At 41.9% G+C, this 24,789-nt stretch overlaps 1 long non-coding RNA gene across 1 annotated transcript in view; it reads right to left on the bottom strand.

The window, feature by feature from the left end:
- The window catches only part of LOC141153684 (uncharacterized), a 56,953-nt gene extending 43,324 nt beyond the window's left edge, over positions 1 to 13,629 (bottom strand). The window contains exons 1-2 of the long non-coding RNA XR_012247332.1: positions 13,475 to 13,629; positions 12,716 to 12,831 (exon numbers count right to left, since the gene is read on the bottom strand). This is a non-coding gene — a long non-coding RNA (uncharacterized lncRNA). The remainder of the gene's footprint in view (positions 1 to 12,715; positions 12,832 to 13,474) is intronic.
- Between the last annotated feature and the right edge of the window lie 11,160 nt (positions 13,630 to 24,789).

Raw genomic sequence — 24,789 nt, 5'->3', positions numbered from 1 at the left:
GTATATTTTCCCTGCATTACTGATTTAAGTAGATAAGAGCCTATATTGCTTATAAGATATTGAATTCACTCTGACCGCTCCTTCCCTGCATCTTTTGCCGGCTCTTCTTCCTCTCCTCGTCCCCTTACTATCAGGGTTCCTCAGGGCTCAGTCCTAGGCCCCCTCCTCTTCTCTCCATAGACGGCCCCCATTTGGACAAACCATCAGATTTGGTTTCCAGTATCATCTCTAAGCTGATGACAAACAATTATACTCTTAATCTCCTGACTTCACCCCTACCTTAATACAAGACACCAGGGATAATGTGTCCACTGTCTCTAACATCATGTCCTCCCACCATCTGAAACTGAATCTTTCCACAACTGAACTCCTTGAGTTTCCCCCCCTCAACTAATCTACCTATGTCCGATATTGCAATTGGCTTGGAGGGTTCAACCATAAATCCCCAGCAGCACGCCCGCTGTCTTGGGCTCATATTTGACACAGAACTTTCCTTTATTCCCTGTATCCAATTACTCAATCGCTCATGTTATCGTTACATGTCATCTACAAAACATCTCCAGAAACCAACTTTTTCTCACCTTTTGAAACTGCAAAAACTCTTACTGTCACTCTTATTGAGTCTCGTCTGGACTACTGCAACTCTCTACTGATCGGTCTCCCTCTAACCAAACTTTGTCCTCCCCAATCCGGCATCCAGGGTTGTATTTCTGTTCAGCCGCTACAACGATGCTTCCACCTTGTGCCAGTCATTACACTGGTGACCCATTCGCTACAGAATACAATACAAACTCATCTTGCTCACTCGCAATAGCTCTCCACGATTCTGCACCGCCCTTCATCTCCTCCTTCATCTCTGTCTATCACCCTACCTTGCTCTCCATTCTGCAACTGATCTAAGACTAAGGCCACTGCCCCACTATCAGTATATGGTCAGTATTCGGTCAGTATTTTTTCTCAGGAGTGGAAGCCAAAACCAGGAGTGGGTGATAAATGCAGAATTGGTGACTTGTTTCTATTATACCTTTTCTCTGATTGTTCCTCACCTGGTTTTGTCTCCCACTCCTGAGAAAAAATACTGACAATTACTGATAGTGGGGCCGTGGCCTAACAACCTCCATGATCTGAAACCTGGCACCTCCGTTTCCAAGACTTCTCTCATGCTGGGGCAGTTTTCTGGAATGCCGTGCCCCAGATAATATGATTAATACCTAACCTCCACATTATTAAGTGTGCTTTAAGAACACATTTCTTTAGACAGGATTATCACCTCACTTCACTAATCTAACTTTTCCCTGTTCCCTCTTTCTAAATTATCATCAGAACCTGGTCTTTCCCATTCCTCTGTATACCCATCCTCCAAACCCCCCCAATAACACTTGGCAACTGTGCTTAGATACTGGCTGATGACCAGTTCATGCAGCTTTATATGAAATGCCCTATTTATTAGAATGATGGCTGGACCGTACATGATAAGCACTTTTTACCTTTTGCGTCCCCCCATTTCCTTATAGATTGTAAGCTCTTGTGAGCAGGGCTCTCACTCCTTCTGTAACTATTGAACTATGTGTTACTTTGCATTGTATTAATTGTCTGTACATGTCCCGGCTTAATTGTATAGTGCTGTTGAATATGTTGGCGCTATAGAAATAAAACTATTTATTATTATTATTATTATTATTATTAAGATAATCAATGTGCTCAGAATGTGTTCAGTAGCAATTCTTCAAAAGCAAGAATATCTCCATAAAATGGCATCAGATGACGAAGAAAAGAAGAAGCATTTGTATGCCCCGCTATAGTCCAGAGGCAGACAGTAGCTATGACTATGACTGCTCTATTACAGCTTCACACTAATCTGAACCTAAATTTGTCTTTTTAAAAGCTTCTCCTCCCCCTCGTCATCAGCCGGTCAGACCTACAGTACATGCCAGGGACAACACACATTCCGCTAGTTTCTAAAATAATTATTTCCAGTGCAATGATCCCTATAAACGGGTTAGAGCGCACCTAGATGTGTCGTATTTCAGCTTTAAACAGCGCTGCTGGCATTGGTGTAATGGTCTCCTCAGGTATCTCTCTCTATGGAGAGTAATCTCACCTGTAAAATAACCCTGGCATTCTCCCCATCCAGCCGACATGGGATGAGGCAGCAGTAATGTTTAAAACATTTATGTGTTTTGGCAATCTAAATAGCTTTGACAGGTTCTTGGCTTTCTACATCCATAGATTCACCTCGCGTTCAGATCCCCCTCCCCCCTGCCTTCATGCCATGAAATAATATATTCCAGACAAGGCTTTGTTTTGGGACTTTTATCCAGACAAAAAAATTAGTGGTTTGTATATTCTGAAGATATGAAGAAATACAAGTTTCCAGAAGGATTAATGACAACATCCTCTCATCAAGAATTATTCTCTGAGTGTATCAGGGTTTCACTTTTAATTCCAATACAAATATTATTCTTCTTATTTGCTATCTATGGGTCTTGGGTCACTTTTATGAATTATGGAATATACGAGACTGACTGATTAATTTTACCCATCTAACACTAAAGTGAAGAGTTATCTTAATAAATTACATAGTGTCTAAAGACATGTGAATCCTGCAGCAGCTTCTGAACATGTGCTACATAGAAACAGGAGAGCAGAAATCCCTCCTGTGTGTGCTGCGTATGGGAGACATCATGGCAACTAAGAAAAAGTCAAGAAAATCCAACTACAACAGCTAAACTTTCTGTGGGGTTAATCAGAATCCCTGAAAAAGATAATAGCTGTGTATTGACTACTCTTTACCATGAGTTTAAAGTACACCTGTCAGCAGGATTGTGCTCAGTAAACCACATAACACTGTCAGGTGGGCGACATTACACTGATTAAAATGATACCTTGGTTAATGAAATCCATCCTGTGGTTCTTGTGTAATCTTTACTTTCAGTATGGAGATAATGATATGCTCGTGCTTCAGGGTGGGCTGTGGGGGACGGTCTATCTGGTGCTCTGCTTACATATTCATCTGTATGCTTTTATGACAGCTCACTGTGCCTTCACTGAGCTGCCTCCTATTTTACCTAGCCCCGCACTACTAGATGCATTATGTAAAATAGGAGGCAGGTCAGTGAAGGATCAGTGAGCTGACCCACTGTCAAACCGGTCATGCTGGAGGATGTTGCAGGCAGCAGATCGCTCTCCATGGCGTCTCCAGACTCTGTCACGTCTGTCACATGTGCTCAGTGTGAACCTGCTTTCATCCGTGAAAAGCACAGGGCACCAATGTGGAATCTGCCAACCTTGGTGTTTTCTGGCAAATGCCAATCGCTCTGCACGGTGTTGGGCTGTAAGCACAACACCCACTTGTGGACATCGGGCTTCATACCACCCTCATGGAGTCTGTTTCTAACAGTTTGAGCAGACACATGGATGTTAGTGGCCTGCTGGAGGTAATTTTGCAGGGCTCTGGCACTGCTCCTCCTGTTTATCCTTGCACATAGGCGGAGGTAGCGGTCCTGCTGCTGGGTTGTTGCCCTCCTACGGCCCCCTCCACGTCTCCTGGTGCACTGGCCTGTCACCGGTTAAATGTTCTATGCTCTGGATACTGTGCTGACACACAGGTACCCTTCTTGCCACAGCTCACATTGATGTGCCATACTGGATGAGCTGCACTACCTGAGCAACTTCTGTGGGTTGTACTGTAGACACCTCCTCATGCTACTGTATCTCTAAGGTTGAGGGCAATGACAAAATGCAAAACTGACCAAAATTGCTTAAAAGGATGAGAACAGAGAAATGGTCTGTGGTCACCACCTGCAGAACCGCCACTGTATAGGGGGTGTCTTGCTAATTGCTGATCATTTCTACCTGTTATTCCATTTGCAACAACAGCGAGCAAAATTGATTCACGATCAGTGTTGCTTCATAACTGGACAGGTTGATTTCACAGAAGTGTGATTGACTTGAGGTTACATTGTGTTGTTTAGGTGTTCCCTTTATGTTTCTGAGCAGTGTATATATTTATACTAAGAATTGCACCCAGTATACAAGACAGGAGAAGTAGTTCTGTACAGTGTAGATCTATAGAATAATACAGATACTGGTGATGAAATCTCCTCCAGACTGTTTGGGACATTTGGGAGAATGACTATCCCAGGAAGAAAAGGTGAGCACTACCATAAGTCCTACCTCATGCCAACAGTAAAGCATTCAGAGACCATTCATGTGTGGGGGCTTCTCATCCGTGGAGTGGGCTCACACAATTTTGCCTAACAATAATGCCAAGAATAAAAAATGGGATCTAAACATCCTCTTATGATCAACTTCTCCCAACGATCCAGGAACAATTTTTGATGAACAATGTATTTCCAGCATGATGAAGCACCATGTCATAAGACAAAAATGCTAACTATGTGGCTCAGTGAAAAATAAAATATTGAAATTTTGGGTCCATGGCCAGGAAACTCCTAACATATCAATCCAATCCAATTGAAAAGCTGGAATCAATTCTCAAAAAGCAAGTGAACAATCAAAAACACTGCAATTGTGAGAAACTCCAAGCACTGATTAGGCAAGAATCAGCTGTTATCAATCAGGATTTGGCCCAGAAGCTGATATCCAGCTGCCAGATTGAATTGCAGACATATTGAAATATAACTGTCAACATTGTACATATTAAGTCTTTGCATAAACTTGACATATTTGTCAAAAAAAAAGTTTAACAACTTATCAAATATTTAAAATTGTATGTCAAGAACCATAGAAATATCAGACTAAAATATTGAAAGACAATGAAGCATAAACTTTGACAAAAGCAAAATTTGCATCAGTCCCAAACTTTTTGGCCATAAGATACAATGAGACTGTGCTGTATGCAAGAAAATATAAGAAATATTGTATCTAGACTAATGTCACTTTGAAAAATGAAGGTTTTTTGCGCATAATTTCGCCAATTTATGTGTGCCCATCAACCACGACAAGGTCACCTTCGTATGATGGGAAACTACGCTATGCTACCACTGGATATGCCACTCTTGGGCTGTAAGCCTGTATGGACAATATGTCTCTGCTTGGGCTTTTAACCTACAATGTATGGGCTTCATTTTTCAAAGTGACATTAGTCTAGATACAATATTTCTTATATTTTCATGTATGGAGTGCCGAAGTTCTTTTTGCAATTGAGATTACTCTTTTCTTCAGAGCACCCGAATAGACCAGTGAGCGACCCCTCTCTTTTTTCTATTAATCATTTTTGGGATCCCGCTCCTGGAGCATTGCAGCAGGTACGTGTTCACACTATTAGAAGTTTGACAGCCTTTTTTCTGACCATGTGTCCCTCCCATTCAGTCACAGGTGGTTTTAACTAGCTCTACCAGCCCATACATTGTAGGTTAAAAGCCCAAGCAGAGACATATTGTCCATACAGGCTTACAGCCCAAGAGTGGCATATCCAGTGGTAGCATAGTGTAGTTTCCCATCATACGAAGGTGACCTTGTCGTGGTTGATGGGCACACATAAATTGGCCAAATTATGCGCAAAAAACCTTCATTTTTCAAAGTGACATTAGTCTAGATACAATATTTCTTATATTTTCATGTATGGAGTGCTGAAGTTCTTTTTGCAATTGTGCTGTATGCAACACATGATACACTGAGAATGCTGTAAACATCACATAGGATATATTGAGACTACTATATATATATATATATATATATATATATATATATATATATATATATATAGTAGTCATATCCCATGTGATGTTATATATATATATATATATATATATATATATATATATATAAAAACATCACATGGGATATGACTACTATATATATTATATATATATATATATATATATATATATATATATATATATATATATATACATACACATACATACACACACACATACATATACACTACCGTTAAAAAGTTTGGGGTCATTTAGAAATTTCATTATTTTTGAAAGAAAAGCACATTTTTTTTCAATGAAGCTAACATTAAATGAATCAGAAATACACTCTGTAAATTGTTAATGTGGTAAATGACTATTCTAGCTGCAAACGTCTTGTTTTTATTGCAATATCTACATAGGTGTATAGAGGCCCATTTCCAACAACCACCACTCCAGTATTTTAATGGTACATTGTGTTTGCTAACGGTGTAAGAAGGCTAATGGATGTTTAGAAAATCCTAGAAAACCCTTGCACAAGTATGTTAGCCCAGCTGAAAACGGTTTGGCTGATTTAAGAAGCTATAAAATTGACCTTCCTTAGAGCTAGTTGAGAATCTGGAGCATTACATTTGTTTGTTTTATGAAACTCTCAAAATGGCCAGAAAAAGAGAACTTTCATGTGAAACTCGACAGTCTATTCTTGTTCTTAGAAATGAAGGCTATTCTATGCGAAAACTGAAGATTTCCTACAACGGTGTGTACTACTCCCTTCAGAGGAGAGCACAAACAGGCTCTAACCAGAGTAGAAAGAGAAGTGGGAGGCCCCGCTGCACAACTGAGCAACAAGACAAGTACATTAGAGTCTCTACTTTGAGAAATCGATGCCTCACAGCTCCTCAACTGGCAGCTTCATCAAATAGTACACGCAAAACACCAGTGTCAACGTCTACAGTGAAGAGGCGACTCCGGGATGCTGGCCTTCAGGGCAAAGTGGCAAAGAAAAAGCCATATCTGAGACTGGCTAATAAAAGGAAAAGATTAATATGGGCAAAAGAACACAGACATTGGACAAAGGAAGATTGGAAAAAGTTTTATGGACAGACAAATCAAAGTTTGAGGTGTTTGGATCACACAGAAGAACATTTGTGAGACGCAGAACTGAAAAGATGCTGGAAGAGTGCCTGACGCCATCAGTCAAGCATGGTGGAGGTAATGTGATGGTCTGGGGTTGCTTTGGTGCTGGTAAAGTGGGAGATTTGTACAAGGTAAATGGGATTTTGAATAAGGAAGGCTATCACTCCATTTTGCAACGCCATGCCATACCCTGTGGACAACGCTTGATTGGAGCCAATTTCATCCTACAACAGGACAATGACCCAAAGCACACCTCCAAATTATGCATGAACTATTTAGGGAAGAAGCAGACAGCTGGTATACAATCTATAATGGAGTGGCCATTGCAGTCACCAGATCTCAACCCCATTGAGCTGTTGTGGGAGCAGCTTGACCATATGGTACACAAAAAGTGTCCATCAAGCCAATCCAACTTGTGGGAGGGGCTTCAGGAAGCATGGGGGGAAATTTCTCAAGACTACCTCAGCAAATTAACAGCTAGAATGCCAAAGGTCTGCAATGCTGTAATTGCTGCAAAGGAGCATTCTGTGACCAAAGCAAAGTCTGAAGGAGAAAATTATTCTTTCTAAAAAAAAAATCATTTCCAACCTTGTCAATGTCTGGGCTATATTTTACAATCATTTTGCAACTCATTTGATAAATAAAAGTATGAGTTTTCATGGAAAACACAAAATTGTCTGGGTGACCCCAAACTTTTGAATGGTAGTGTGTATATATATTATATATATATATGTGTATGTATATATACACACACACACATATACACACATATATCACCCCCTATCCTGGTATGCATGGTACCCCATCCCTCATCCCTATCCTGGTATGCATGGAACCCCTCAACCCCAATCCTGGAGGGCGTGGCACCCCTCAACCCCAATCCTGGTATGCATGGTACCCCATCTCTCATCCCTATCCTGGTATGTATGGTATCCCTCACCCTGGTATGCATGGCTCCCCTCATCCCCAATCCCGGTATGCATGGCACCCCTCATCCCCAATCCCAGTATGCATGGCACCCCTCATCCCCAATCCCAGTATGCATGGCACCCCTCATCCTGGTATGCATGGCACCCCTCATCCCAATTCTGGTATGTATGGCCTCCTCATCCCAGAAACCTGGTATGCATGGCACCCAATCCCTCCATCCTAGTATGCATGGCACCCCTCACCCCCCAATCCTGGTATGCATGGTCCCATCACCCCCCAATCCTGGTATGCATGGTCCCATCACCCCACAATCCTGGTATGCATGGTCCCATCACCCCACAATCCTGGTATGCATGGTCCCCTCACCCCCCCAACCCTGGTATGCGTGGTCCCCTCACCCCCCAATCCTGGTATGCATGGTCCCCTCACCCCCCCAATCCTGGTATGCATGGTCCCCTCAACCCACAATCCTGGTAGGTGTGGCACCCTCATCCCCCAATCCTGGCATGTGTGGCCCCCTCATACCTTTCACGCTGTGCACACATACAAAACAATAAACAGTTATATTCACCTTTCTTCTCTGTGCTCAAGAGCTGCTGCGTCCTGTTCTGCCGGAGGCTGGGGGAGGAGTGCGGCGGCGGAGCACTGCGCTGTTCGGCGCCATTTTGCTGAAGACACACTGCAAATGTGTCTTCAGTAAAATGCGCCGATATGACGCCTCACTCCTGCCCTGGTCTCTGGCGAAGAGAGGCGCCACGGCAACGCTCCTCCCAGTCAGGTAAGTATTAAGTATGGCGCCGGAGAGAAAGGTATGCGTTCAGTGCCAGCGCATACCGCGATCTCCGGCGCCATACACTCCTCTTCCCTGTAACGGCTGGATGCCTGCTTCTGTCTGGAGCCAGACTGCATGTCGCGCATGCGCAGCGCAGTCTATCGAGGCTTCAGACAGAGACATGCATCCCCGGCTATATAATATATTAATATATATATATATATATATATATACATATATACATATATATATATATATACAGTACAGACCAAAAGTTTGGACACACCTTCTCATTTAAAGATTTTTCTGTATTGACTGCTTTGTGACCTGGGTTTCATTTCCCTGGTATGAATATGGTGAACGCTCTGGGGAAAATACATGTGTAAGAGCTAGTGAGTGATTTTTCACTCTTTATATGCTATAAGGGCATTATGATAGATTACTCTGTGAACTTTTTATAGAGTTGTCACTTGTTGTTCCCCATGGTGATATCCTCTGTTTTTGTATGTCTCAAATTAATGACTTAATTATATATAATGTAGGGCTTATTATGGTGACTGCCATGTGGAGTGGGTTGTTTTTAAGCTTTTTTAGCTTTTCCTATTGTACTCGCACTTACCCCTGCTGTGTGCCTAATTATTGATAATAAACTTTGTCACAATTTTTTCAAATCCAGTGGCCCTTTTATCGTCTTTTGTTTCTTATGTGTTCCTCATGTTTAATGGACGATGAGGTTTATTTAGTCCATTAATGGTAGTGTCTAATATGGTAATAAATGGAATGTTAATTTAGAATACACACCCGATTCAGGGTGTACACACTACCCTTTTCCATGAATTGTGTGTATTATACTGTTTATGCTGTGTTTTGCACAGGTTTTGTCTTTTCTGGCACCATGGACTACAAGGCCAAGGAGAAATCCTGGCTGTCACAGATTGATCAGGCCTTTGGGGGTAATGTGACGGATGGCTCTGTGGTGGCTGATCGGGGATGGGATGAAAAATCGCTGTCAATCCAAAAATTACTTATTAAAAGAACAAAATTATGGTGGTACAGAGCATTTTTGGGAAAATATATTACCCGCCAAATGATCCCACGAGGATTACGTGTACGTGTTACTCCCACATTTCTAGTAGATGATGAACTATTTATTACCAAATGGGAGGAAACATGTACTAATTGCTCATTAGCATTGATGCAGCTATTGGTGGATCTCAATTCCCAATCCATCTCGGAATTAGATGGCCAAATAGATACGGCACAGGCGGACTTTAGACCTAATTGTCCACCTGAGAAATTCCCTAATTTCGAGTTACAAATTGATAAGGTATTGGATTCCACTGTTAAGAAGATCCACGACACACAGATATCTAAATTTAATAGAGACATAAGAGACTACCATCTTAAAAAGGTATACTTTTGGTGCAAATCTGGTACGCAAGTCTCCAATCCTCCACGCAAATTATCCAATTCCTCTGCTACATCACTGAGTGATCATTCTGAAGCTTCCACCTCATCTATGATGACAAGGTCTGGTACTTCCAACAAAAGAACGCGGGAAGCTAACTTTCATCCTTACAAGCGTCAGGACTATACATCACCAGACCATAAGAGGAATGATTTTAAGGTAATTAACCTTAGCAACTATAATTTGACAGAGTCTGATATGTCCCTTCTAAGTAAGGGATTATCATTTGCTCCAGCCGCCCAGTTTGATGCCTTTACGGCTATCAAAGACTTACATATCTTTGCAAGGGCTTTGCTTTTTAAGAGGTACTTTTTTGATGGTAGTCTCCATGATCTCTTTCCTACAGAGGGGGAACAGGCTGCGGTGAGAACATTAGAGGACTTGTCCATTGAACATAACCCCCCAATTGGAGGTAAGATCCCGGACTCTATATGTCCCCGTTCTAGGAAGTTTCCCCCTCTGACGTCATGCGCCAATGTGGATCTTTTTGTTAAAATTGTCGCGCATGAATTCTTGGCGCTTCCCCGCCATATTTCACGCGGCAATTTATCAAAGGATGAACGGGATAGGTTGGCTGTGCTACAAAAACTACCAGACATCATAATTAAGCCTGCAGATAAAGGGGGGAATGTTGTCATTTGGCCTAGGCCAATATATGAGAAAGAAGCATACCAACAACTAAACAATAAGACCTGTTATAAAAAATTAACTTATAACCCCATTATCTCATATGTGGTTGAACTTAAGTCTATCATTAATCGGGCTGTAGCCGACCAAACTATCACCCAGGAATTGGCCTCTGCCCTTTTGGTAGCCGAACAAACTTTCCCTACACTCTACCTCTTACCCAAAATCCATAAAGATGCCGCCACCCCCCCTGGCCGCCCAATCATTTCAGGAGGGGGTAACTTCCTTGAACATGTCAATAAGTGGATTGACTCGCATCTGCAGTCGTTGGTTGAGTGTGTGTCCTGCTTTCTTAAGGACACTGGTGAGTGAACTGTTGAGGAAGGTGGACGGTCTTTACATTGAGGATAATACCATCCTGGTGACTGCAGATGAGTCACTCTACACTAATATTAGACATACTGATGGTCTCTCTGCGGTCAAGTTCTTCCTCGACACTTCGGTTCTACCAGTACCATTAAGGGTCCTCATTCTTGAGTTGCTGGAGTTCACGCTTAGTCATAATTTTTTCACATTTAAGGGGTCCTTCTTCCTGCAGCTCCAGGGGACAGCCATGGGCGCGGCCTTCACGCCCGCCTATGCCAATCTGTTCCTGGGTCTGTGGGAAAGAGACCTCTGCCAGTCAGATCGTGAGGACGCGATGTGCCGTGTCCTCCTTTGGACGCGTTACATCGATGACGTCCTCATGATCTGGCAGGGTTCATCATCATCCCTACAAACATTTATGGGTCAATTAAATCTTAACAACCTCAACATCCATCTTACCTATCAATTTAATTTACATCAAGTGGAGTTTCTGGATGTCTCTCTGAGGAGGGATGAATCCGATTGTTTACAAACCTCTGTGTTCCGTAAGCCCACGTCAACTAACATGCTTTTGCATGCTACATCCTCACATCCTAGGCACATGCTTCAGTCGGTACCGGTGGGGCAGTTCCTTTGCATCCGGAGGATCTGCTCCACTGATTCCGACTTTGAGAGGCAAGCCTCAGAACTTAAAGAGAGATTCTACACTAGAGGCTATAGTCGTCGTAAGATCAAGAGGGCATATAATAGGGCAAAATTCTCTCCTAGGCATGGCTTAGTTTACGGGAGCCATACTAGAAGAGATAATAACGAACAAGTGCTCTTTGTCACTAATTTTCATTGTCAATTCTCTCGTATGAGAAATATTCTGGCCCGATCATGGCACATCTTCAAAGCTGACAATATAATATCACGGTTTATCCCTGATAGACCGTCTATTTCCATCAGACGCTCCAGGAATCTCCGTGATTACCTGGTGCATTCCCATTATGAGGGTTCGGCGGTTACCACATTTTTGGATGGGCAATCAAAGAAAAGTGGATGTGTCCCCTGTGGTCGGTGTGTGGCATGCCCAAACGTCGAACAGAGTGACACATTTTTTAAATCTGACGGATCTAAGACTTATAAAATCAGTAGATCAATTACCTGTACTACAAAATATGTGATCTACTTTGCCACGTGTCCTTGTGGACTCATATATGTAGGCATGACTACCCGTCAATTCAAAGTACGCATCCGTGAACACGTGTTGGGTATTATTGCTGCAGCTGACCACACGGATACATCCACTTTAAAAACCATCCCACGGCATTTCAAGACCCATCATAATTGTGATGCTTCACTGTTCAAAATAAGGGGTATTGACTGCATAGTACCTAATATACGGGGTGGCAGGGTGGGGCTTAAACTTGCCCAATTGGAGTCCCGTTGGAGCTGGACTCTTAACACCCTGCACCCCAATGGCCTAAATGAAAGTATAAGCTACTCTCCCTTTCTCTGACCTGCCACCACAGCTATATATATATATATATATATATACACACATATATATATATATATATATATATATATATGTGTGTGTGTGTGTGTGTGTGTGTATGTGTATATGTGTGTATATACACATATATATATATATATATATATATATATATATATATATATATATATATATATATATATATATATATTACATTAAATTGGTTCAATAGGTCCGTGCTTTGATTTTACGTTTGTTATTATTTGTTCACTTACCCCAGTGTCTTTATCTTTTTGTACATCATTTAGGATAATTTTTCCTCTCTGGTTGTCCCCTGCCTGCTTTTTATCGTGGACCCTTCCACTGGTTGTTTGAATATATAATTTTCCATCTGCAAAAAAGATCACAAAGGACCATTTACCACAGAAAAAATGGAAAAGAACAGTGTGCATTTGTGGCTTTTGTTATTTGCATATATATGCGTGGTTATGATATACAGTATGTATATGCCTTGATGTTCTATATTAATACAATAAAATACAATATATGTTATTTGAAGACAAATGAACAGTGTATACTAACCTTTGTATATTATATTCAATTTTGTGTGGCACTTTTGTGCTTTTCTAAGTAGATGGTTGCGGCCTAGTATAGTGCATCCTGTTGTAATCCACAGTAAATTAGAGATACTTATATTCTGTTTGAACCAGGTCACCTTATTGTTCCCTAGTGTATTATCACTAATTGTCATCCTGCTTTTTCATTGACAGGTTGCCCTATATATCCTTCTTTATCCATCTATGTGATATATTCATAAATATATGTGGCTTTCAACTATCTACCTGTTCTAAATGATATACTTGGTCTGATTATATTTATAATCAATTCTGTAACCTCTCTGTATTATGTTGTCTGTGATCTTTTGGATTTAATATTCTATGATCTATTAGTGGCCTGCTTGTCCCTCCCCCCTGCATGTGTCTTTCACTCTTTATAATCCAACTTTGAACTCTTTCATTTTATCTGGTACCTACGTGCAAGGGAACGTTGTGACTGGGCACGCATGCGTGCTGTGGGTTTCTCGGCGCCTGCCTGCTTTCTGTGTCTGTATTGGCATGCGGCACTGCAATTTTCTGCTGCCGGATGTCATGTGACGCGGACACCGGCCGTCGCCCTGATCTCCATGGTGACGCATGCGTCACATCCGGTTCACGCGGACGCCGGCCTGCGTCTTTGATTTCCATGGTGACACCAGTGTCACTTCCGGTTTACGGTGCCACTTGGCGCCTATAAAATCGTATGTATCCACCTCACCCGTATGTCCCCTGACGAACGGAGTTCGAAACGCACGTCGGGGCATCCCGCTCCACATGTGCGCTCTCCTATTATGTCCCCTAGTTCCTGGTTGCCCTTTGACTGCTTCGTGACCTGGGTTTGATTTCCCTGGTATGTATATGGTGAACGCTCTGGGGAAAATACATGTGTAAGAGCTAGTGAGTGATTTTTCACTCTTTATATGCTATAAGGGCATTATGATAGATTACTCTGTGAACTTTTTATAGAGTTGTCACTTGTTGTTGTTCCTCATGGTGATATCCTCTGTTTTTGTATGTCTCAAATTAATGACTTAATTATATATAATGTAGGGCTTATTATGGTGACTGCCATGTGGAGTGGGTTGTTTTTAAGCTTTTTTAGCTTTCCCTATTGTACTCGCACTTACCCCTGCTGTGTGCCTAATTATTGATAATAAACTTTGTCACAATTTTTTCAAATCCAGTGGCCCTTTTATCGTCTTTTGTTTCTTATGTGTTCCTCATGTTTAATTGACGATGGGGTTTATTTAGTCCATTAATGGTAGTGTCTAATATGGTAATAAATGGAATGTTAATTTAGAATACACAACCGATTCAGGGTGTACACATTACCCTTTTCCATGAATTGTGTGTATTATATACATACACAATACAGACCAAAAGTTTGGACACACCTTCTCATTTAAAGATTTTTCTGTATTTTCATGACTGTGAGAATTGTACATTCAGACTGAAGGCATCAAAACTATGAATTAACACATGTGGAATTATATACTTAACAAAAAAGTGTGAAACAACTGAAAATAAGTTTGGGGTCATTTAGAAATTTCATTATTTTTGAAAGAAAAGCACATTTTTTTTCAATGAAGCTAACATTAAATGAATCAGAAATACACTCTGTAAATTGTTAATGTGGTAAATGACTATTCTAGCTGCAAACGTCTTGTTTTTATTGCAATATCTACATAGGTGTATAGAGGCCCATTTCCAACAACCACCACTCCAGTATTTTAATGGTACATTGTGTTTGCTAACGGTGTAAGAAGGCTAATGGATGTTTAGAAAATCCTAGAAAACCCTTGCACAAGTATGTTAGCCCAGCTGAAAACGGTTTGGCTGATTTAAGAAGCTATAAAATTGACCTTCCTTAGAGCTAGTTGAGAATCTGGAGCATTACATTTGTTTGTTTTATGAAACTCTCAAAATGGCCAGAAAAAGAGAACTTTCATGTGAAACTCGACAGTCTATTCTTGTTCTTAGAAATGAAGGCTATTCTATGCGAAAACTGAAGATTTCCTACAACGGTGTGTACTACTCCCTTCAGAGGAGAGCACAAACAGGCTCTAACCAGAGTAGAAAGAGAAGTGGGAGGCCCCGCTGCACAACTGAGCAACAAGACAAGTACATTAGAGTCTCTACTTTGAGAAATCGATGCCTCACAGCTCCTCAACTGGCAGCTTCATCAAATAGTACACGCAAAACACCAGTGTCAACGTCTACAGTGAAGAGGCGACTCCGGGATGCTGGCCTTCAGGGCAAAGTGGCAAAGAAAAAGCCATATCTGAGACTGGCTAATAAAAGGAAAAGATTAATATGGGCAAAAGAACACAGACATTGGACAAAGGAAGATTGGAAAAAGTTTTATGGACAGACAAATCAAAGTTTGAGGTGTTTGGATCACACAGAAGAACATTTGTGAGACGCAGAACTGAAAAGATGCTGGAAGAGTGCCTGACGCCATCAGTCAAGCATGGTGGAGGTAATGTGATGGTCTGGGGTTGCTTTGGTGCTGGTAAAGTGGGAGATTTGTACAAGGTAAATGGGATTTTGAATAAGGAAGGCTATCACTCCATTTTGCAACGCCATGCCATACCCTGTGGACAACGCTTGATTTCCAACCTTGTCAATGTCTGGGCTATATTTTACAATCATTTTGCAACTCATTTGATAAATAAAAGTATGAGTTTTCATGGAAAACACAAAATTGTCTGGGTGACCCCAAACTTTTGAATGGTAGTGTGTATATATATTATATATATATATGTGTATGTATATATACACACACACACATATACACACATATATCACCCCCTATCCTGGTATGCATGGTACCCCATCCCTCATCCCTATCCTGGTATGCATGGAACCCCTCAACCCCAATCCTGGAGGGCGTGGCACCCCTCAACCCCAATCCTGGTATGCATGGTACCCCATCTCTCATCCCTATCCTGGTATGTATGGTATCCCTCACCCTGGTATGCATGGCTCCCCTCATCCCCAATCCCGGTATGCATGGCACCCCTCATCCCCAATCCCAGTATGCATGGCACCCCTCATCCCCAATCCCAGTATGCATGGCACCCCTCATCCTGGTATGCATGGCACCCCTCATCCCAATTCTGGTATGTATGGCCTCCTCATCCCAGAAACCTGGTATGCATGGCACCCAATCCCTCCATCCTAGTATGCATGGCACCCCTCACCCCCCAATCCTGGTATGCATGGTCCCATCACCCCCCAATCCTGGTATGCATGGTCCCATCACCCCACAATCCTGGTATGCATGGTCCCATCACCCCACAATCCTGGTATGCATGGTCCCCTCACCCCCCCAACCCTGGTATGCGTGGTCCCCTCACCCCCCAATCCTGGTATGCATGGTCCCCTCACCCCCCCAATCCTGGTATGCATGGTCCCCTCAACCCACAATCCTGGTAGGTGTGGCACCCTCATCCCCCAATCCTGGCATGTGTGGCCCCCTCATACCTTTCACGCTGTGCACACATACAAAACAATAAACAGTTATATTCACCTTTCTTCTCTGTGCTCAAGAGCTGCTGCGTCCTGTTCTGCCGGAGGCTGGGGGAGGAGTGCGGCGGCGGAGCACTGCGCTGTTCGGCGCCATTTTGCTGAAGACACACTGCAAATGTGTCTTCAGTAAAATGCGCCGATATGACGCCTCACTCCTGCCCTGGTCTCTGGCGAAGAGAGGCGCCACGGCAACGCTCCTCCCAGTCAGGTAAGTATTAAGTATGGCGCCGGAGAGAAAGGTATGCGTTCAGTGCCAGCGCATACCGCGATCTCCGGCGCCATACACTCCTCTTCCCTGTAACGGCTGGATGCCTGCTTCTGTCTGGAGCCAGACTGCATGTCGCGCATGCGCAGCGCAGTCTATCGAGGCTTCAGACAGAGACATGCATCCCCGGCTATATAATATATTAATATATATATATATATATATATATATATATATATATATATATATATATATATATATATATATATATATATATATATATACATATATACATATATATATATATATACAGTACAGACCAAAAGTTTGGACACACCTTCTCATTTAAAGATTTTTCTGTATTGACTGCTTTGTGACCTGGGTTTCATTTCCCTGGTATGAATATGGTGAACGCTCTGGGGAAAATACATGTGTAAGAGCTAGTGAGTGATTTTTCACTCTTTATATGCTATAAGGGCATTATGATAGATTACTCTGTGAACTTTTTATAGAGTTGTCACTTGTTGTTCCCCATGGTGATATCCTCTGTTTTTGTATGTCTCAAATTAATGACTTAATTATATATAATGTAGGGCTTATTATGGTGACTGCCATGTGGAGTGGGTTGTTTTTAAGCTTTTTTAGCTTTTCCTATTGTACTCGCACTTACCCCTGCTGTGTGCCTAATTATTGATAATAAACTTTGTCACAATTTTTTCAAATCCAGTGGCCCTTTTATCGTCTTTTGTTTCTTATGTGTTCCTCATGTTTAATGGACGATGAGGTTTATTTAGTCCATTAATGGTAGTGTCTAATATGGTAATAAATGGAATGTTAATTTAGAATACACACCCGATTCAGGGTGTACACACTACCCTTTTCCATGAATTGTGTGTATTATACTGTTTATGCTGTGTTTTGCACAGGTTTTGTCTTTTCTGGCACCATGGACTACAAGGCCAAGGAGAAATCCTGGCTGTCACAGATTGATCAGGCCTTTGGGGGTAATGTGACGGATGGCTCTGTGGTGGCTGATCGGGGATGGGATGAAAAATCGCTGTCAATCCAAAAATTACTTATTAAAAGAACAAAATTATGGTGGTACAGAGCATTTTTGGGAAAATATATTACCCGCCAAATGATCCCACGAGGATTACGTGTACGTGTTACTCCCACATTTCTAGTAGATGATGAACTATTTATTACCAAATGGGAGGAAACATGTACTAATTGCTCATTAGCATTGATGCAGCTATTGGTGGATCTCAATTCCCAATCCATCTCGGAATTAGATGGCCAAATAGATACGGCACAGGCGGACTTTAGACCTAATTGTCCACCTGAGAAATTCCCTAATTTCGAGTTACAAATTGATAAGGTATTGGATTCCACTGTTAAGAAGATCCACGACACACAGATATCTAAATTTAATAGAGACATAAGAGACTACCATCTTAAAAAGGTATACTTTTGGTGCAAATCTGGTACGCAAGTCTCCAATCCTCCACGCAAATTATCCAATTCCTCTGCTACATCACTGAGTGATCATTCTGAAGCTTCCACCTCATCTATGATGACAAGGTCTGGTACTTCCAACAAAAGAACGCGGGAAGCTAACTTTCATCCTTACAAGCGTCAGGACTATACATCACCAGACCATAAGAGGAATGATTTTAAGGTAATTAACCTTAGCAACTATAATTTGACAGAGTCTGATATGTCCCTTCTAAGTAAGGGATTATCATTTGCTCCAGCCGCCCAGTTTGATGCCTTTACGGCTATCAAAGACTTACATATCTTTGCAAGGGCTTTGCTTTTTAAGAGGTACTTTTTTGATGGTAGTCTCCATGATCTCTTTCCTACAGAGGGGGAACAGGCTGCGGTGAGAACATTAGAGGACTTGTCCATTGAACATAACCCCCCAATTGGAGGTAAGATCCCGGACTCTATATGTCCCCGTTCTAGGAAGTTTCCCCCTCTGACGTCATGCGCCAATGTGGATCTTTTTGTTAAAATTGTCGCGCATGAATTCTTGGCGCTTCCCCGCCATATTTCACGCGGCAATTTATCAAAGGATGAACGGGATAGGTTGGCTGTGCTACAAAAACTACCAGACATCATAATTAAGCCTGCAGATAAAGGGGGGAATGTTGTCATTTGGCCTAGGCCAATATATGAGAAAGAAGCATACCAACAACTAAACAATAAGACCTGTTATAAAAAATTAACTTATAACCCCATTATCTCATATGTGGTTGAACTTAAGTCTATCATTAATCGGGCTGTAGCCGACCAAACTATCACCCAGGAATTGGCCTCTGCCCTTTTGGTAGCCGAACAAACTTTCCCTACACTCTACCTCTTACCCAAAATCCATAAAGATGCCGCCACCCCCCCTGGCCGCCCAATCATTTCAGGAGGGGGTAACTTCCTTGAACATGTCAATAAGTGGATTGACTCGCATCTGCAGTCGTTGGTTGAGTGTGTGTCCTGCTTTCTTAAGGACACTGGTGAGTGAACTGTTGAGGAAGGTGGACGGTCTTTACATTGAGGATAATACCATCCTGGTGACTGCAGATGAGTCACTCTACACTAATATTAGACATACTGATGGTCTCTCTGCGGTCAAGTTCTTCCTCGACACTTCGGTTCTACCAGTACCATTAAGGGTCCTCATTCTTGAGTTGCTGGAGTTCACGCTTAGTCATAATTTTTTCACATTTAAGGGGTCCTTCTTCCTGCAGCTCCAGGGGACAGCCATGGGCGCGGCCTTCACGCCCGCCTATGCCAATCTGTTCCTGGGTCTGTGGGAAAGAGACCTCTGCCAGTCAGATCGTGAGGACGCGATGTGCCGTGTCCTCCTTTGGACGCGTTACATCGATGACGTCCTCATGATCTGGCAGGGTTCATCATCATCCCTACAAACATTTATGGGTCAATTAAATCTTAACAACCTCAACATCCATCTTACCTATCAATTTAATTTACATCAAGTGGAGTTTCTGGATGTCTCTCTGAGGAGGGATGAATCCGATTGTTTACAAACCTCTGTGTTCCGTAAGCCCACGTCAACTAACATGCTTTTGCATGCTACATCCTCACATCCTAGGCACATGCTTCAGTCGGTACCGGTGGGGCAGTTCCTTTGCATCCGGAGGATCTGCTCCACTGATTCCGACTTTGAGAGGCAAGCCTCAGAACTTAAAGAGAGATTCTACACTAGAGGCTATAGTCGTCGTAAGATCAAGAGGGCATATAATAGGGCAAAATTCTCTCCTAGGCATGGCTTAGTTTACGGGAGCCATACTAGAAGAGATAATAACGAACAAGTGCTCTTTGTCACTAATTTTCATTGTCAATTCTCTCGTATGAGAAATATTCTGGCCCGATCATGGCACATCTTCAAAGCTGACAATATAATATCACGGTTTATCCCTGATAGACCGTCTATTTCCATCAGACGCTCCAGGAATCTCCGTGATTACCTGGTGCATTCCCATTATGAGGGTTCGGCGGTTACCACATTTTTGGATGGGCAATCAAAGAAAAGTGGATGTGTCCCCTGTGGTCGGTGTGTGGCATGCCCAAACGTCGAACAGAGTGACACATTTTTTAAATCTGACGGATCTAAGACTTATAAAATCAGTAGATCAATTACCTGTACTACAAAATATGTGATCTACTTTGCCACGTGTCCTTGTGGACTCATATATGTAGGCATGACTACCCGTCAATTCAAAGTACGCATCCGTGAACACGTGTTGGGTATTATTGCTGCAGCTGACCACACGGATACATCCACTTTAAAAACCATCCCACGGCATTTCAAGACCCATCATAATTGTGATGCTTCACTGTTCAAAATAAGGGGTATTGACTGCATAGTACCTAATATACGGGGTGGCAGGGTGGGGCTTAAACTTGCCCAATTGGAGTCCCGTTGGAGCTGGACTCTTAACACCCTGCACCCCAATGGCCTAAATGAAAGTATAAGCTACTCTCCCTTTCTCTGACCTGCCACCACAGCTATATATATATATATATATATATATACACACATATATATATATATATATATATATATATATATATATATATATATATGTGTGTGTATGTGTATATGTGTGTATATACACATATATATATATATATATATATATATATATATATATATATATATATATATATATATATATATATATATATTACATTAAATTGGTTCAATAGGTCCGTGCTTTGATTTTACGTTTGTTATTATTTGTTCACTTACCCCAGTGTCTTTATCTTTTTGTACATCATTTAGGATAATTTTTCCTCTCTGGTTGTCCCCTGCCTGCTTTTTATCGTGGACCCTTCCACTGGTTGTTTGAATATATAATTTTCCATCTGCAAAAAAGATCACAAAGGACCATTTACCACAGAAAAAATGGAAAAGAACAGTGTGCATTTGTGGCTTTTGTTATTTGCATATATATGCGTGGTTATGATATACAGTATGTATATGCCTTGATGTTCTATATTAATACAATAAAATACAATATATGTTATTTGAAGACAAATGAACAGTGTATACTAACCTTTGTATATTATATTCAATTTTGTGTGGCACTTTTGTGCTTTTCTAAGTAGATGGTTGCGGCCTAGTATAGTGCATCCTGTTGTAATCCACAGTAAATTAGAGATACTTATATTCTGTTTGAACCAGGTCACCTTATTGTTCCCTAGTGTATTATCACTAATTGTCATCCTGCTTTTTCATTGACAGGTTGCCCTATATATCCTTCTTTATCCATCTATGTGATATATTCATAAATATATGTGGCTTTCAACTATCTACCTGTTCTAAATGATATACTTGGTCTGATTATATTTATAATCAATTCTGTAACCTCTCTGTATTATGTTGTCTGTGATCTTTTGGATTTAATATTCTATGATCTATTAGTGGCCTGCTTGTCCCTCCCCCCTGCATGTGTCTTTCACTCTTTATAATCCAACTTTGAACTCTTTCATTTTATCTGGTACCTACGTGCAAGGGAACGTTGTGACTGGGCACGCATGCGTGCTGTGGGTTTCTCGGCGCCTGCCTGCTTTCTGTGTCTGTATTGGCATGCGGCACTGCAATTTTCTGCTGCCGGATGTCATGTGACGCGGACACCGGCCGTCGCCCTGATCTCCATGGTGACGCATGCGTCACATCCGGTTCACGCGGACGCCGGCCTGCGTCTTTGATTTCCATGGTGACACCAGTGTCACTTCCGGTTTACGGTGCCACTTGGCGCCTATAAAATCGTATGTATCCACCTCACCCGTATGTCCCCTGACGAACGGAGTTCGAAACGCACGTCGGGGCATCCCGCTCCACATGTGCGCTCTCCTATTATGTCCCCTAGTTCCTGGTTGCCCTTTGACTGCTTCGTGACCTGGGTTTGATTTCCCTGGTATGTATATGGTGAACGCTCTGGGGAAAATACATGTGTAAGAGCTAGTGAGTGATTTTTCACTCTTTATATGCTATAAGGGCATTATGATAGATTACTCTGTGAACTTTTTATAGAGTTGTCACTTGTTGTTGTTCCTCATGGTGATATCCTCTGTTTTTGTATGTCTCAAATTAATGACTTAATTATATATAATGTAGGGCTTATTATGGTGACTGCCATGTGGAGTGGGTTGTTTTTAAGCTTTTTTAGCTTTCCCTATTGTACTCGCACTTACCCCTGCTGTGTGCCTAATTATTGATAATAAACTTTGTCACAATTTTTTCAAATCCAGTGGCCCTTTTATCGTCTTTTGTTTCTTATGTGTTCCTCATGTTTAATTGACGATGGGGTTTATTTAGTCCATTAATGGTAGTGTCTAATATGGTAATAAATGGAATGTTAATTTAGAATACACAACCGATTCAGGGTGTACACATTACCCTTTTCCATGAATTGTGTGTATTATATACATACACAATACAGACCAAAAGTTTGGACACACCTTCTCATTTAAAGATTTTTCTGTATTTTCATGACTGTGAGAATTGTACATTCAGACTGAAGGCATCAAAACTATGAATTAACACATGTGGAATTATATACTTAACAAAAAAGTGTGAAACAACTGAAAATAAGTTTGGGGTCATTTAGAAATTTCATTATTTTTGAAAGAAAAGCACATTTTTTTTCAATGAAGCTAACATTAAATGAATCAGAAATACACTCTGTAAATTGTTAATGTGGTAAATGACTATTCTAGCTGCAAACGTCTTGTTTTTATTGCAATATCTACATAGGTGTATAGAGGCCCATTTCCAACAACCACCACTCCAGTATTTTAATGGTACATTGTGTTTGCTAACGGTGTAAGAAGGCTAATGGATGTTTAGAAAATCCTAGAAAACCCTTGCACAAGTATGTTAGCCCAGCTGAAAACGGTTTGGCTGATTTAAGAAGCTATAAAATTGACCTTCCTTAGAGCTAGTTGAGAATCTGGAGCATTACATTTGTTTGTTTTATGAAACTCTCAAAATGGCCAGAAAAAGAGAACTTTCATGTGAAACTCGACAGTCTATTCTTGTTCTTAGAAATGAAGGCTATTCTATGCGAAAACTGAAGATTTCCTACAACGGTGTGTACTACTCCCTTCAGAGGAGAGCACAAACAGGCTCTAACCAGAGTAGAAAGAGAAGTGGGAGGCCCCGCTGCACAACTGAGCAACAAGACAAGTACATTAGAGTCTCTACTTTGAGAAATCGATGCCTCACAGCTCCTCAACTGGCAGCTTCATCAAATAGTACACGCAAAACACCAGTGTCAACGTCTACAGTGAAGAGGCGACTCCGGGATGCTGGCCTTCAGGGCAAAGTGGCAAAGAAAAAGCCATATCTGAGACTGGCTAATAAAAGGAAAAGATTAATATGGGCAAAAGAACACAGACATTGGACAAAGGAAGATTGGAAAAAGTTTTATGGACAGACAAATCAAAGTTTGAGGTGTTTGGATCACACAGAAGAACATTTGTGAGACGCAGAACTGAAAAGATGCTGGAAGAGTGCCTGACGCCATCAGTCAAGCATGGTGGAGGTAATGTGATGGTCTGGGGTTGCTTTGGTGCTGGTAAAGTGGGAGATTTGTACAAGGTAAATGGGATTTTGAATAAGGAAGGCTATCACTCCATTTTGCAACGCCATGCCATACCCTGTGGACAACGCTTGATTTCCAACCTTGTCAATGTCTGGGCTATATTTTACAATCATTTTGCAACTCATTTGATAAATAAAAGTATGAGTTTTCATGGAAAACACAAAATTGTCTGGGTGACCCCAAACTTTTGAATGGTAGTGTGTATATATATTATATATATATATGTGTATGTATATATACACACACACACATATACACACATATATCACCCCCTATCCTGGTATGCATGGTACCCCATCCCTCATCCCTATCCTGGTATGCATGGAACCCCTCAACCCCAATCCTGGAGGGCGTGGCACCCCTCAACCCCAATCCTGGTATGCATGGTACCCCATCTCTCATCCCTATCCTGGTATGTATGGTATCCCTCACCCTGGTATGCATGGCTCCCCTCATCCCCAATCCCGGTATGCATGGCACCCCTCATCCCCAATCCCAGTATGCATGGCACCCCTCATCCCCAATCCCAGTATGCATGGCACCCCTCATCCTGGTATGCATGGCACCCCTCATCCCAATTCTGGTATGTATGGCCTCCTCATCCCAGAAACCTGGTATGCATGGCACCCAATCCCTCCATCCTAGTATGCATGGCACCCCTCACCCCCCAATCCTGGTATGCATGGTCCCATCACCCCCCAATCCTGGTATGCATGGTCCCATCACCCCACAATCCTGGTATGCATGGTCCCATCACCCCACAATCCTGGTATGCATGGTCCCCTCACCCCCCCAACCCTGGTATGCGTGGTCCCCTCACCCCCCAATCCTGGTATGCATGGTCCCCTCACCCCCCCAATCCTGGTATGCATGGTCCCCTCAACCCA

The sequence above is a fragment of the Phyllobates terribilis genome, unplaced genomic scaffold, assembly GCF_046119375.1.
Source record: "Phyllobates terribilis strain yellow unplaced genomic scaffold, ASM4611937v1 Scaffold_7__3_contigs__length_470593459, whole genome shotgun sequence".
In the NCBI taxonomy this organism is placed as follows: Eukaryota; Metazoa; Chordata; class Amphibia; order Anura; family Dendrobatidae; genus Phyllobates; species Phyllobates terribilis.
The sequence above is the reverse complement of the archived record's forward strand: the minus strand, read 5'-3'. Positions and strand labels throughout refer to the sequence as shown.